Source organism: Corapipo altera, unplaced genomic scaffold, assembly GCF_003945725.1.
Source record: "Corapipo altera isolate COAL_440 unplaced genomic scaffold, ASM394572v1 61411, whole genome shotgun sequence".
Classification (NCBI taxonomy): domain Eukaryota; kingdom Metazoa; phylum Chordata; class Aves; order Passeriformes; family Pipridae; genus Corapipo; species Corapipo altera.
Window position 1 is genome coordinate 30,649,354 of NW_020884875.1, and position 12,993 is coordinate 30,662,346.

Here is a 12,993-nt window from a genome sequence, read left to right on the forward strand (position 1 = left end):
GGGAAGGGAAGGGAAGGGAAGGGAAGGGAAGGGAAAATTTCCAAGGAAAACTGACTTTCCAATGATAATAATTTGTGTACTGAAAAAAAATAAACGGTTTTTTAGAAAGTAAGAGACTAGTTGCACCATCTTGTGATTCAGCATCAAGGAGAGCTGCCACAAGAGACAGAAACAGTGCCTTGAAGTATAATTACACGGCATTTGTAGCCTCTCTTGAGCACCATGCTAGCTGTAATTGGAGAAACTATCGATTCTGTAAAGACACATTACTATGTTGTATTTGAAGAGTTAAAATGATCTGGGCATTAAAACAGCTGGTTCTACCCCAAATTGTTTTCCAGGCTGAAATTTTCATTGATTCTAACAACATTCTGTCACCCAGTAGACTGTGTACTTACATGCATTTGTGTAATCTCTATTTTGGGGAAAGAATTGCACTATATGTTAATGACTTTTTGGTCTTAAATAGAAGTAACTGGTAGCTTCAACCTTCCACTATAGTATTGAATATTCAACATTTAACTTAATTAAAATTATCTGGATTAAACCCACATATTCATTTTATCATATATATAACTGAGCCTTCTTTTTCTCCCTCTGGAAGAATGTTTATTTCCTCTGGAGGAAATTTGAAAACTGTGTGTGTAATGTGTTTAAACAAATGAAGATCTTACTGTGACAAATTCTCTTGTATCAAAAACGCATACACAACCCTGATTCTATAAGTGAGTATCCATTTCAGTACTTGATACTGCAATATTTACTGAAGGAAGCCATTACTGAGCTTAAATGTAGAAAGATAGTTTTTCATTTATAAACTTTCTTTTTTGTCCAATACATAGTATTATAGTTTTTAATAACAAAATCATGCTGGAGAAAAAAATAACTCAAAACCTGCCTAAAATCAACCTGTGGCCAATAAAGAAAATGTAAAGAAATAAAGCAATACAAGTTAAAATTCATTTAAAATCAAAATTATAAAAAATATTACACTACTGCTCAATTTTAAAAGAATGGTGGCTTTCTGAAAACACTAACATGAAAACCTGGTCTTCTAAATTCCTTTCAATTCATGACATTGAATCTTATTTCCTATTTTGTGTCATTCAGAAATGTTTATTGACAGGCTCCTCAAGCAGGTGGCACTTAGAGCTCCATGAAGCCACAGCTGGTTCTAGCACTATCCAGAAGTTCTCAGCCCTCTGGGAACCAGTCTCACTGGTTTTGAAGCTCTTAGTCTTGGTCTTGGCATCAGAACACTTTGTGGATCATTTCCTTGAGAAGACTGGTCTAAAACTTGATACCAATAGTACAGCAAGAGGTTGTGGAAGTTTAAGCGTTCCTGAGAATGGGTGGGCTGGGCTTCTACCATCTTCATCTCTAGGATTTCAGCGAGGGTCTTTTCCACAAGATCTCCTACTCCTTCTATTACTTCTCTTACTTCTCCTCCTCTGTAGCTCTGAGATTCATTTTCATGCGCTTGGCTCTGCCCCCATGAGCACTCTGACCTCAGACATTGATGCTGATAATAAGGCAGGAAGTCGGAAAGTCGAGGGTGGGCTTGATTTTCACTCTTTTTCACTACAGTTTCACCAAGGTATTTCTCCAATAATTCTCCTTCTCCTCCTCCTCTGCAGTTCTGAGTCTTAGCTGCTGCCACTTGGCCCTGCTCCAGTGCCTGACTTCTTTCAGTGGTGGGTCACTGGCATCTATTGCACAGAGGAACCATTCAGGATCTCTGTTTGCTGCCTGAAAAGACACATCAGGAGAGGTCTACCTGAGAACACAGTGGGAGCTGGGTCCTGTGGCTGACACATGGCAGTCCCAGTGCCCCCAGGCCATGCTGAAGCTCTCCTGAAGTACTGGAGAAGATCCATTCATGTGAAATCTGGGGATCTTGCCAGACTCATGGTATCCCTCCAGGTGCTGACCTCAGCATCACTGGGTAGAGAGGAAGAATGTTTGGGGCTGTGGAATGGGCTCTTGCTGGGTCAGAAAATCATGGAATTCTGAAATAGCTTGAGTTGGAAGGGACCTTTGAAGGTCATCTAGTTCAAATCTCTGCCATAGTGTATTGGGGAGGGTTCGAGACATACTGAAGCTTGAAAACCCAGACACCGTTGGAACTCAATAAAGCAAATATTTATTACAAAAAGGCAGCTAACAAAGTCGGGCACTCGAGAGAAAGGGAAAACCAAAGAGGAAGGTACAACACCCTACTCACCTAGGTGTCATTTATGAGATGATCTTACCCACTCCAAAGACTATAAAGCCCTCTGCAGCAGCAGTGTTTGTTGGAGGGTTAGCAGGCTCCCACAACAGCTCCCATGTCCCCACTAAAGGCAATTTGATCCTTCGTGTAGAGCAAGCCCCTGACCTGAACCAAAAACTTGTCTGCTTTTCATAAAATCAATGAGCACCTCTGCTCGGGAAGGTGTGGCCAGTACCGCCTCACCAGAGGCTCTCAATCCCACCCTCTTAGTTATATAACTTCATCCCTTCAGCGCATGCATGAGAACTTTGGAAATCCCCTAATGCACGCGCAGTATGCTTCGGGGGTCTTTTCTAATTGAGTCGAGGGTCGAGCCTTTCTCCTCTCCTCTTCATCTTCACCTTCAAAAGCCCTTGGCAGACAATGAACCAATAGTAGAACACCAATTAAAATGGTTTATACAGAAGTTCTCCCTCCAAGGATGATTTCACTCTTTTATCAGTGAACTTGGCAGGGAGAATATAAACTACTACAGGTGGTTGGGGCCAAACACAGACCAAAAAATATCAGCATTCCCACTACACATGGTCAGGGACATCTCCAACTAGACCAGGCTGCTCAAGGCGCTGTCCAACTTGACTTTGGTGACTTCCAAGGATGGGGCATCTCCCACTCTTCATAGAATTATAGAATCATGGAATGGTTTGGATTGGAATCCAAACAAATTTATATGTCATCTAGTCCTGCAACCCTGACATGGTTGGATGTCTTCAAATAGGTGAGGTTTCTCCAACCTTCTTCCAAGTCCTTAACCTCCTTCCAAGTGTCCTTAAACACTTCCAATCATAGATTAATAAGGTGGTTTGGGTTGGAAGGGACCTTATCCAATCTCTGGCAATGGTCAGGGACAACTCCAAATACACCAGGTTGCTCTAAAGCTCATCTAGTCTGACGAATCTAGACACAATTCACATTTTCTGGATATTGAAGTCACAAACTTCACTGAAGGCAAACCACCTTTTCTTCTTTTTTTGACCTTTTTTTTCCTCCCTCTTTATCTGTGCCCATGATAATACTCTCCACTTTTAAACATCCTTTATAAGTGGAAAAAAAATTTGACCCAGGAACAAGAAAAAACAAGATGTGTTGTGATTTCTGTGTCTGTTTCTAAAACTCTTGTTTGCTCTGTGCACTGTTTGCTTAGGCAAGCAACACAACATAAATCTGCAAAGTGGGCTGTAAATTAATGAGCCATCATGGCAAACCTGTAACAGTCCTTTACAGAATAAAGTAAGAGCTGTTTAATTGTATGCAATAAATACCACCACATCAATAATTTATAATAATCAGTTAACTTGATAGACTTTGTCTTTTATGTTCATGAACTGTGTCTTATTGAGGGTTATGGTGAGCTTTCTTCTTGCTGCGTTTTATATTAACACTGGAAAGGGGTTCATGCAAATACGAAGTGCCTCACACTAAAAAATCCAGATGTACTTTTTTCCTTCCTTTCCCTGTGTCTGAACTTGTCATCTAAACTGTGAGGCTCCTTAATGGGATAATAGTCATCACTCACAGAGCAATCAGAAAAAAATTCCAGCAGCAGCTCACTGTAGCTTTACATCTCATATGAGAGATATCTATTCAGGAAATTAAAGTTGAAACCACTGGGTAATGCATTAGGAATCATCTTTTCAGAGTCACTTTATCTCAGAGTCTCTGTGGAAATGCTTCAAGAATATTTTCACAGGAACAGTATCAGGCTTTTGGAGAGAGATTGTTTAGACCATCAATACCTACTGAACTTTCTTGGAGCTGTTGGAGAGGAAGACATATCAAAATGCTGTGATGGAGAAAAATGGCTCTTTTTAATCTTCATTTCAAACAGTATAAGTTACTGATGTAGAGTCTGATTTCTTGATATACAGTCTGCACTAGACATTACTTCGATGACTAAGGTAGGAATCCTGATTTCTCCAAATTGGATGTTTCTTTTTAAACTGATGCTGATTTGAATGTATTTATCATTTTGCAAATACAGTTCATTTGGGGTTTAACACACAATAAGAAATTAACAATACTGCAAATAGGTTTTTGATCTCCAAGTGTGAGCTTTTGTCATGCTTGATTTAGGATGCTGTTGCTACATCAAAAGTCATGCTGTGCTAAAAGTCATGAACCAGATGTCTCCTTGCTGGTAACAGGGACGTCATATGCTTCTAATGCACTATATCCTGCAATATGGTTTAGTGTCAATGCCAACACTACCCTGCCAATGGAGGAACAATTCTATACAGTTCTTATCTATGAAATAATGCAAAAAATATTGTTTATCTAAAATCAGTAAATGCAGCAATCCTCACTTTACAGAGTAATACTTTGAGACACAGTAGAATTCTCTTTTACTGATCCATCAGAAGACTGTAGGAAAATTGCCTACCTTAGACATAATTTTCTCTTCCTGGGCAGGTGATGCATCCAGAAAGAACACCTTTTTTTTTTTTTTTGCAATATTTTAACAATATTTTAAAGACTTTAACAAATGTTGTGTTCTGCTGGTAAAGACACCAAGTAAAAATGGCTATTTACAAGGGCCTGGAAGGACAGGACAAGGGGGAAGGCTTCACACTGACAGAGAGTGGAGTTAGATGGGATATTAAGAAAGAATTCTTGTCTGTGAGGGTGGTGAGGCTCTGGCACAGGTTGCCAAGAGAAGTTGTGGCTGCCCCATCCCCTCAAGTGTTCAAGGCCAGGTTGGAGCAACTTGGTCCAGTGGAAGGTGTCAGGGTGTCACTGCTCGTGGCAGGGGGTGGAACAAGATGATTTTTAAGGTCCTTTCCAAAACAAACCATTCTATGAAAAACAACTACATTTTAACCCAGAAGGAAGACATTCATTGTATTAAAAACTGCTTTTCACATCTGATTTCTTCTCTCCTACTTTATAACAGGGCCTGTACCTGGAAACTTCACCTTTTCAGTCTTCTGCATTTCCTAGTACAGAAGTAAAGAAATTATAAATGTAAAGGATTTTATCTAAGAAACAAAATTAAAACAAATGATGAGAAAGTAACACTGACAACTTTTAATAAAATAGTATTCAGTAAACCTCAGACAAAATGATATACATCTGGTTTTTATGCAACATTGCAAACATTTTATAACAAATGTGGCTTTTCTTCACTTTCTTGCTAATGCTCTGTGCTCTCTTGCAACAGAACTTCTTGAATAGAACCCCAAATTAGCTAGCATTTAGGAATAAATGCCATAGTTTCAGACTGAATGTGAAGTGTCTTCTAGGTCTCTTTGGAGAACTCTTTCCTTTTTTTCCCCAACTCTTGAATAGAGACAATAAATAAATAAAAATAATTTAAAAAGACACAAACAAGAAAAACAAAACAAACTCCCCTTGATTTACCATAGTTTTCCCTCAGAATCAGACAGGATTAAAGGAAACTTATTTCAGCAAATACACACTTTTTTAATCAGTTCAGCTGTCAAAAGCTCAGTTTGATACTTAGAAATATGGATCCAATAAAGCCATATAATTCAGTAACTCATGTTAATTATCCCTCACTTATTCCATCACTTTACACCCGTAGGTAATGATACTTATGTAGCTCTGATCAGCACCATCATCAATGGCTTACGATGATTTTCCTATTTTGGATGTTAACTGTAGCAGAACCTTGATAAATTATAGGATATGGCACAGTTACTTAGAATGTTACACTAACCATGAGGAGCTTTCAAGCTAATTTTAGTCATCCGTAAATTCCTCAGCTAGAGCAAAACTCAGGTTCATACTGCAAGAACACTTGGTCTGCTAAAGACAGAAATTAGACCAGATACTGCAAAAATCAACATAGTTCCCTGAGATAAATGAAAATAAAACAGTTTACCCCAGTTGAAAATGTGACTTAGCAACCTTGAGAAATTTTAAGAACAAAACAAAGAAAGAAAAAATAGAAACAAAAAATAAGAATCAAAAACTAACTACCCCACACCCCAGGCAGTTGATATAGAAAAATACAGCTGCATCTGACCCAGAGGATGGTTGTGTCTCTCAAAAAGCTTTTATAAATTTTATAACTAGGAGACAGTGTTTTATTGACCAGGGTTAGCAATTCTGTATACTGAAAAAGGCATTTGCAATAATATAAGTGAAAGGAAAGGGATAATTTTTTTTCCTTAGGGATATAAATGGATTTTCAGGAGCAGGGAAATGCAATGAAAAGGTGCAAATACGTGGAAGAAGGTGGACTGAAAGAAGGAAAATGAGTTAGCACAAATTAATCAGAAATAAGAGAACTCCTTAGGAACTGGAATTGAAACATCAAAAAGCCATCAGATCAGGAGATACCTAGGGCTGAACACAAGGAGGGATGTACTGAGAATCCTGACTGAAGAAGATTTTAGCTGCTGTGGTTTGCACAGACGGGAAAAACAAACAAACCAAACCAAAACAAAATAATAAAAAACCCCAAACAAACAAAAAGGAAAAAAAACCCCAAACCCAACCAAACAAAAAAAGATAGTAATACCTATGATGTCCTTTCTTAATAGAGATTCTTAGGGTACCAGAAGTGAATATAGATCACTGTGCACATACTATTATTCTAGTGTTGAGGAATAGATCAGGTGCAGGCAGCTGGGTTTGCAAGTGCAAAATGCAGGTTGAGATGCAGATGAAGCTCTGGGTGGGAGTTTGAGACAAGAAGAGACTGTGAAATGCCAACCCTTTGCATAACAAAGGGCTTCCCTAACAGCAGGAAGAACTTCATTTAATCTGATGAGCAACATCTGTAAGCAGTCAGATATGAAATCTACTATCCTACATGTTTACACAACAGGTGAGAAGATAGAGGAAAGCTCACTAAAACTGTGCCAGTGCCCACTGTGCATGAGCGTGGGATTTCACACACAGGTAATTTAAAAAAAAAACAAAACAGCATGGAGTGAAGTAGGACACAGAGGAGAGGGAAAGGGAAAGTATTCCAGAAAGTTCTGTAGTGGCATCTTATGAACATAGTATAAAAAGCTTTATTTTTCAGCTCTACATTAAAGAATAGCAGCTGAGGAGGCCTGGGGATACTTGCAATCACTTCATTTATTTTCTGTTACCAGAACACGAGTTTTTTATAACCTCTTAAAGGGCAGCCCATATATATTGTGCAAAAGCATATCTCAGGGAGATATACAACACAAAATCAATTTGTGTATTTCTCTGTCTTCATCCCCTTTCAGTAATAAACCTTGCTGAAAAAAAAAAAAAAAAAAAGCTGTAATTCAGCCAGAATTAAACTCTTGGCACTCCCCCACAGATGCTGACCTGCACATACCTGTTCTGTGCAGTACAATTATCTCACACTCTGTAGCCCTGCAACATGCTCATAATGCAGTGACTTGCAGAGTAAAAGACCAGTAGAAGTCTTGATCTCTTAAACTCTCTTCACTGTATGTCTGTGCCATCTATCTGTCCTTAACCCATGAGAGCCCTCCCAGGCAGACACAGCTCTTTGAATCTGACATACCAAACTGCCTGGCATAAATAGTCCTTCACTGTTTTAAGATGCTGCCGGCCTTGGAATTTGCCATATATTCTGACATTTACTGTTGGCTATAAGGGCAAGCTGTTCAGATAGGTGAAAAGTTGGTCTATAAATGCACTTATAAATCCTTTATACTAAAAGAAAAATAATAAAAAATAAGGAAAGGTAAACACATAACTACAGTAACAACTGATCATGAAGGATCATAAAAATAAAGAAAATGTAGGTAGAAAATTAATTCTTTGACCATGAATACACACTGCAACACATAATAAAATTTACAAAATATATGCCTGTAATGCTGAAATAAAAAATAACATGTATTGAAGATGCATCTATTGGGTTATTGTGCAGAACAGTGCCAGGACCAACCTCCTTGTTCATCTGAAAGAAAAGGCACACAGCTTTAAAAAAATTTACCAAAGACATTAAAATATGAAATGCCTGAATGAACAACTGCGATGGGTCTAGTCACGCAGTAGACCCAGAAGAACAAGACCTTGTGTAAGAACACAAAATTATTAAACTTGTAGACAATACCATATAACTCAACACACTGCAGATTAAAACAACTAAATAAATACATAAATAAGTAAAAAAACCTAAACAAATAAAACTCAAACAGCAATCTGTAGCCTTTTTATTTATTTTTTTTTGGTGGGAAAGGCTAAGTTGAAGATATGGAATACCATGCCTGAAAAAAACCCTTGAGTTGTTGATGTTCTGACATTTGTTTTTAACACATTTTTCTAAAATGAAAGGGTTGTGGGTTTTTCTGTTAGTAAGAAGTTCACCTGGCTACCTGCATCAAACCCTGAAGAAAGTTTGGATTTCTTTCCCACCATTCCCATAATTGCCATGACCATGCTGCAGGCAAATGTCTTCTCCCAGCAATCAGCCTGAAGGAATGCTCTAAGGAAGGAGCATGTAGACTGTAATACAAGCAAGATCCTCATTTATTGAGCAAAAGGAATGAATATGAGGAAATAAAGCATAATTGTACACTAAAATGAAGACTACAAATTGGATAGAAAAAGCCACCAACTTGTAAGTTTAATTAAGAATTCCAGCTAAGGTTGTCTACAAAAAATATTAAGTTGAATTATGTTATTTTCATTACTCCACTTCATCATTTGAAAAGTAAATTTTAGGTGACAGGTAAATGGTACTTCACATGGCAGATTGCAAAGATATTTTGCCTGTTAGAGGCCACATGCATTGCTACACAAGCTAAAGGTGATCTCTTCTCAGGACACATTTCAAACTGTCACAATTTACAGGAATTATAATAGCATAAAATAATGTGTCAGTTTCCTGAACTTGTGGAGTCTTCTTGTTAGCAAGGTGGTAGTGTAGTATTACTAAAAATAGGCTAACTTTTTTGTCAAAATTCAGTAGATTCCAGAACATCTATGAGTTGATGTTCTAAAACCTTTTGGTCACATTTATTTCTTGCTATTTTCTTTTTAGGTGATGTGGAGAAGTGTGGAGGAGCAAGGATCAGAATGGGAACGTTTTCAGGAATGGAAAAACATATACAGTGATTGAAAGAACTTTATTATACGGACTTTGCAGTTCTTATGTGTTTACAAATATATACATCGTATGATTCCCCGAGATTTGTAATACCCAGGCTTGCCCAGGCATGCCTGCTTCCCTGCTTCCCTGCCTCCCCCTCTGATTGGCTGAAGAAGCTCCACAGAGGAGAGAGCTACCATTCGCTCTTTCCTTCCCCAGTTCCTCCCCCATTCCTCCCCCTTCACCTGAGTCCCTATCCCTATTCATTTCCCTGGTTGTCTGTCTCATGCTCCACCCCATTTCTGGTGCATTCCACGCCAGAGCTGATAAAAACCTTGTGCACCCCTATTAAAGTAGCATAGCACTGCAACCTCAAACCTCGTTGGACCGCTTTGTGCAGTGCTGTGGCCCTTCACCCCTCCCCCACGGACCGTGGCAGAGAAGTTGGCAAAACTGAAGGAGATATTAATGAAGGAGAAATTATTTTAAAAAGGAGATATTGTTAAAGCCTTCTCAGAGAAAGTGGAAGGAGGCAGCACAGCTGCAGCAATGGGGTGTGGAAACAGAACACTAAATAATTTATCTGTTTTTAGGAACCTGAATGGCTCCACTAGGTATGAAAACTTGAGCCTGGAGAACAGAGCACTCGTGGTCATGTTCCTACAAGGCTGTCAGCCATTTCTGGGTGTTCTGCAGTGGATTTTTGAATAATTGAAGGTAGAAATAGTTCAGCTCTTAGCCTTCACGTTGCCTGACCTGACATAACGAAATATCCCCCTGGAGAGACTGAAGAGAGTTAGGAGAGCACACTGCTGCCCATGCCTGCTTGCAATTTTTCTGTCTCAAGGGCTTTGCACAAGTGATTTACAGTACATTATGCACACATTGTGTCAGGGCTGTGAGACTCCCAATGATATTATGCTTCATAAGCTGCACTGCAACAAGCAATCAAAGATGTTAAGTCATCCATTTTAGAGCAGATTTATAGAGAAATAGTCAAGTTCTTGAATAAAGCTCCTTGCACTGCAGTTTGAAGACAACACAAAATGCATATGAATAATGTAGAATAATGGGACAAGACATGGTTATGAGCGTTTCAGAGACTGGCATGTGTTTGTTTGCAAGGCACATGGGGAATAAAGTCATATGGGGAGAGCTTTACTCCAACAGTGGACACGGAGAGAGGATAGCTCAAGAGGACCCAGGAGTGGTAGCTTTTCTGTTCCCATTGATAAAGTGACATGGACAATTTTCCAGGTCTTGCTAACTTAGTCAGCAAGATAAGAGGTTAATGTTACAAAAATCTTACCCATTTTATTCCAGGAACCTCCTCTCTTTGTATGCACTGACTTTGGCCATTGCATCCACAGTGTCTTTTGCCACATACACAGACTGTCGTGAGGACAACTCCTGCCTCCCCATCACTTGTATAGGGTCAGCTTCACTGTAGCCCAAGAACATTGAAAAACAAATCAGATTTGGGGCCGGGGGGGGGGAAGTCAGTGTTACCAATGACAGTTATCAATTTTAAAATGTTTACTTACTAAGGCAGCTTCCAAGGGGGGAGGTGCAGACATGGTTCAGGAATCAGAGTTTACACAAGGAAACGGAAAAACTGATCTAAGGCAACAGTCAGCCTCACAGCCAGCTGTTACTGGAGTTTAAAATTTAAACCCTAGACTTGTTTCAGACAGGCTTTAATAAGCAGATGCTCTGGGAACACTCCAGCTGCCTAATATGGGCATTTGGAGTCACTGTAGATGTTCCAGATGCAAAACTTTCATGCAGGGATAGCAGACAATTTCTGCAACCTCAGGGTTGCACCAAACTACCTAAAATAGGACTTCATACCTGTGTTTAAACATCAAAATCCAGTGGAAGCAGGACTTGGAGAAAAAGCTTCACATAAAATCTTTCTCAGCAAGTTATTTCAGTTTTTCTTTTTTTTTTTTTATTTAGCAGTGAACTTTAATGAGAGAAGAGACTGAAATGCAAGATGAAGAATTATAATCAGATAACTTGGCACAATGTGTTTAAATAATAACTTAGAAAGTGGCATAACAAAAGAAAAGACTTGGAGCATCTAATTTTATTGTTGAGGTAATTGGAGGCTGAAGAAGCATTGGGTATTATAATGCAGGTTTGCAGCTATTATGAATCTCAATTCACATGTATTTTCAATTGACAGATTTTTTTTACATAATTCAGATGTTTCAATTTCTTAAAAATAACATTAATTTGAATTGGTTTTGTCCAAGAAATACAAGTTTGTCATGACAACCTCTATGTACTTCAACATAAAAAGAGTCACAGAATAAATAATAAATTTATCTGTGCTTATGTATGTGTTAATTCATATTAATGTAACATACATATATGCATATATATATATGCTTCCCCTCATTATGTATTATTCAGTATTCATATAGTACACATATATACAAATATATAGCCTTGCATGTATAGCTATGTGGGTTTGAGATTCTCATCCACGAAAAATGAAATTTATTTACAAATCTGATGACATTGTACCATAGAATATCTGGCTGAATGAATATTGCTGTCTGCTTGCCATTTTTTGTTACAGCTGTCTGGTACAAAAAAATATGGAAAGCAACCTGAGCCAGTGAAAGGCTGGTCTCACCAGCAGAATTTGTGTTAGCAGCATACTTCAGATTGTGAGATAAATTCATTTCTTCAGGGGGCTTGTTAATCTGACTGCCTCAATTCATAAAGCCAAAAGTGTTTAAACAAGCACCACTCTGACTTGCATCATTGTAGACCCCAAATCATGTTTTCTCAGATACGACAAACACAGGAGGTTTACACTGCAGCTTCCATGGAAATGTGAAAGGGCTTTAACATAAGTGTACTTGAGGTAGCACAGTTTAAAGGAATCTCAGTGTGAACACCAGTCAGATGTATAATTTATATATTCATGTGCATGACATGATTGAATTTTTCTTTTTTCCACTGCTTATACTTCTTGTCCAATCCATGAGCTTTGTTTAGTTTTTTCCTCATCATGCAAATTGAATGTGCTCAGAACACCAGTAACACAGATATTCCTAAAGGAATTTGGACTAAGCTCCTATGGGAGAAGACTGGGAAAGAAGAACTCAAAAGAAGATTTCAGATTTGTGTTTAGATGTGCTTAAAGCAAAGTGCAAATTATTTTAGTGGTATTTATAGGGTTTGTCCTGTTTTATTTTATTCCTTTTCTCACTTACCATGATATTTTGTTCGCAAGCTTTATTTTGACACCAATATATTCTGACAGCTTTTTTTTAAAAAAAAAAAGTCATAAGAATTGAAGGATCATCAATCCTTTCTTGCTCAACAATATCTCATGGAATTGCTGTGTGATAGGTAACAAACCAACTGAACATCTCATATGTCTTCTCCCTTTCAACCATGGAATAAAAAGAATGGGATGGATTTGATTTCGTTTTCTGCTTTTGCCAGTATGTAAGAAAACTACCTAAAAGTGCTCTTCAGGTTTCATGTGGGAACATATTTGCTTTGTCCAAAGATCACATATATAATTTGTTTTTTGCTTTGTAAATTCTTGCCACATTATCTCTGTCCTATTCTTTACAATATTCTAACCACATTGCTCTTTCAAAGTATCTGTTCTTACCAGCACAGATATTGTTTCATTTTCCCCTCCTTGTAGCCTATTACTGATTATTAACATTGTCTGCTGCTTCTC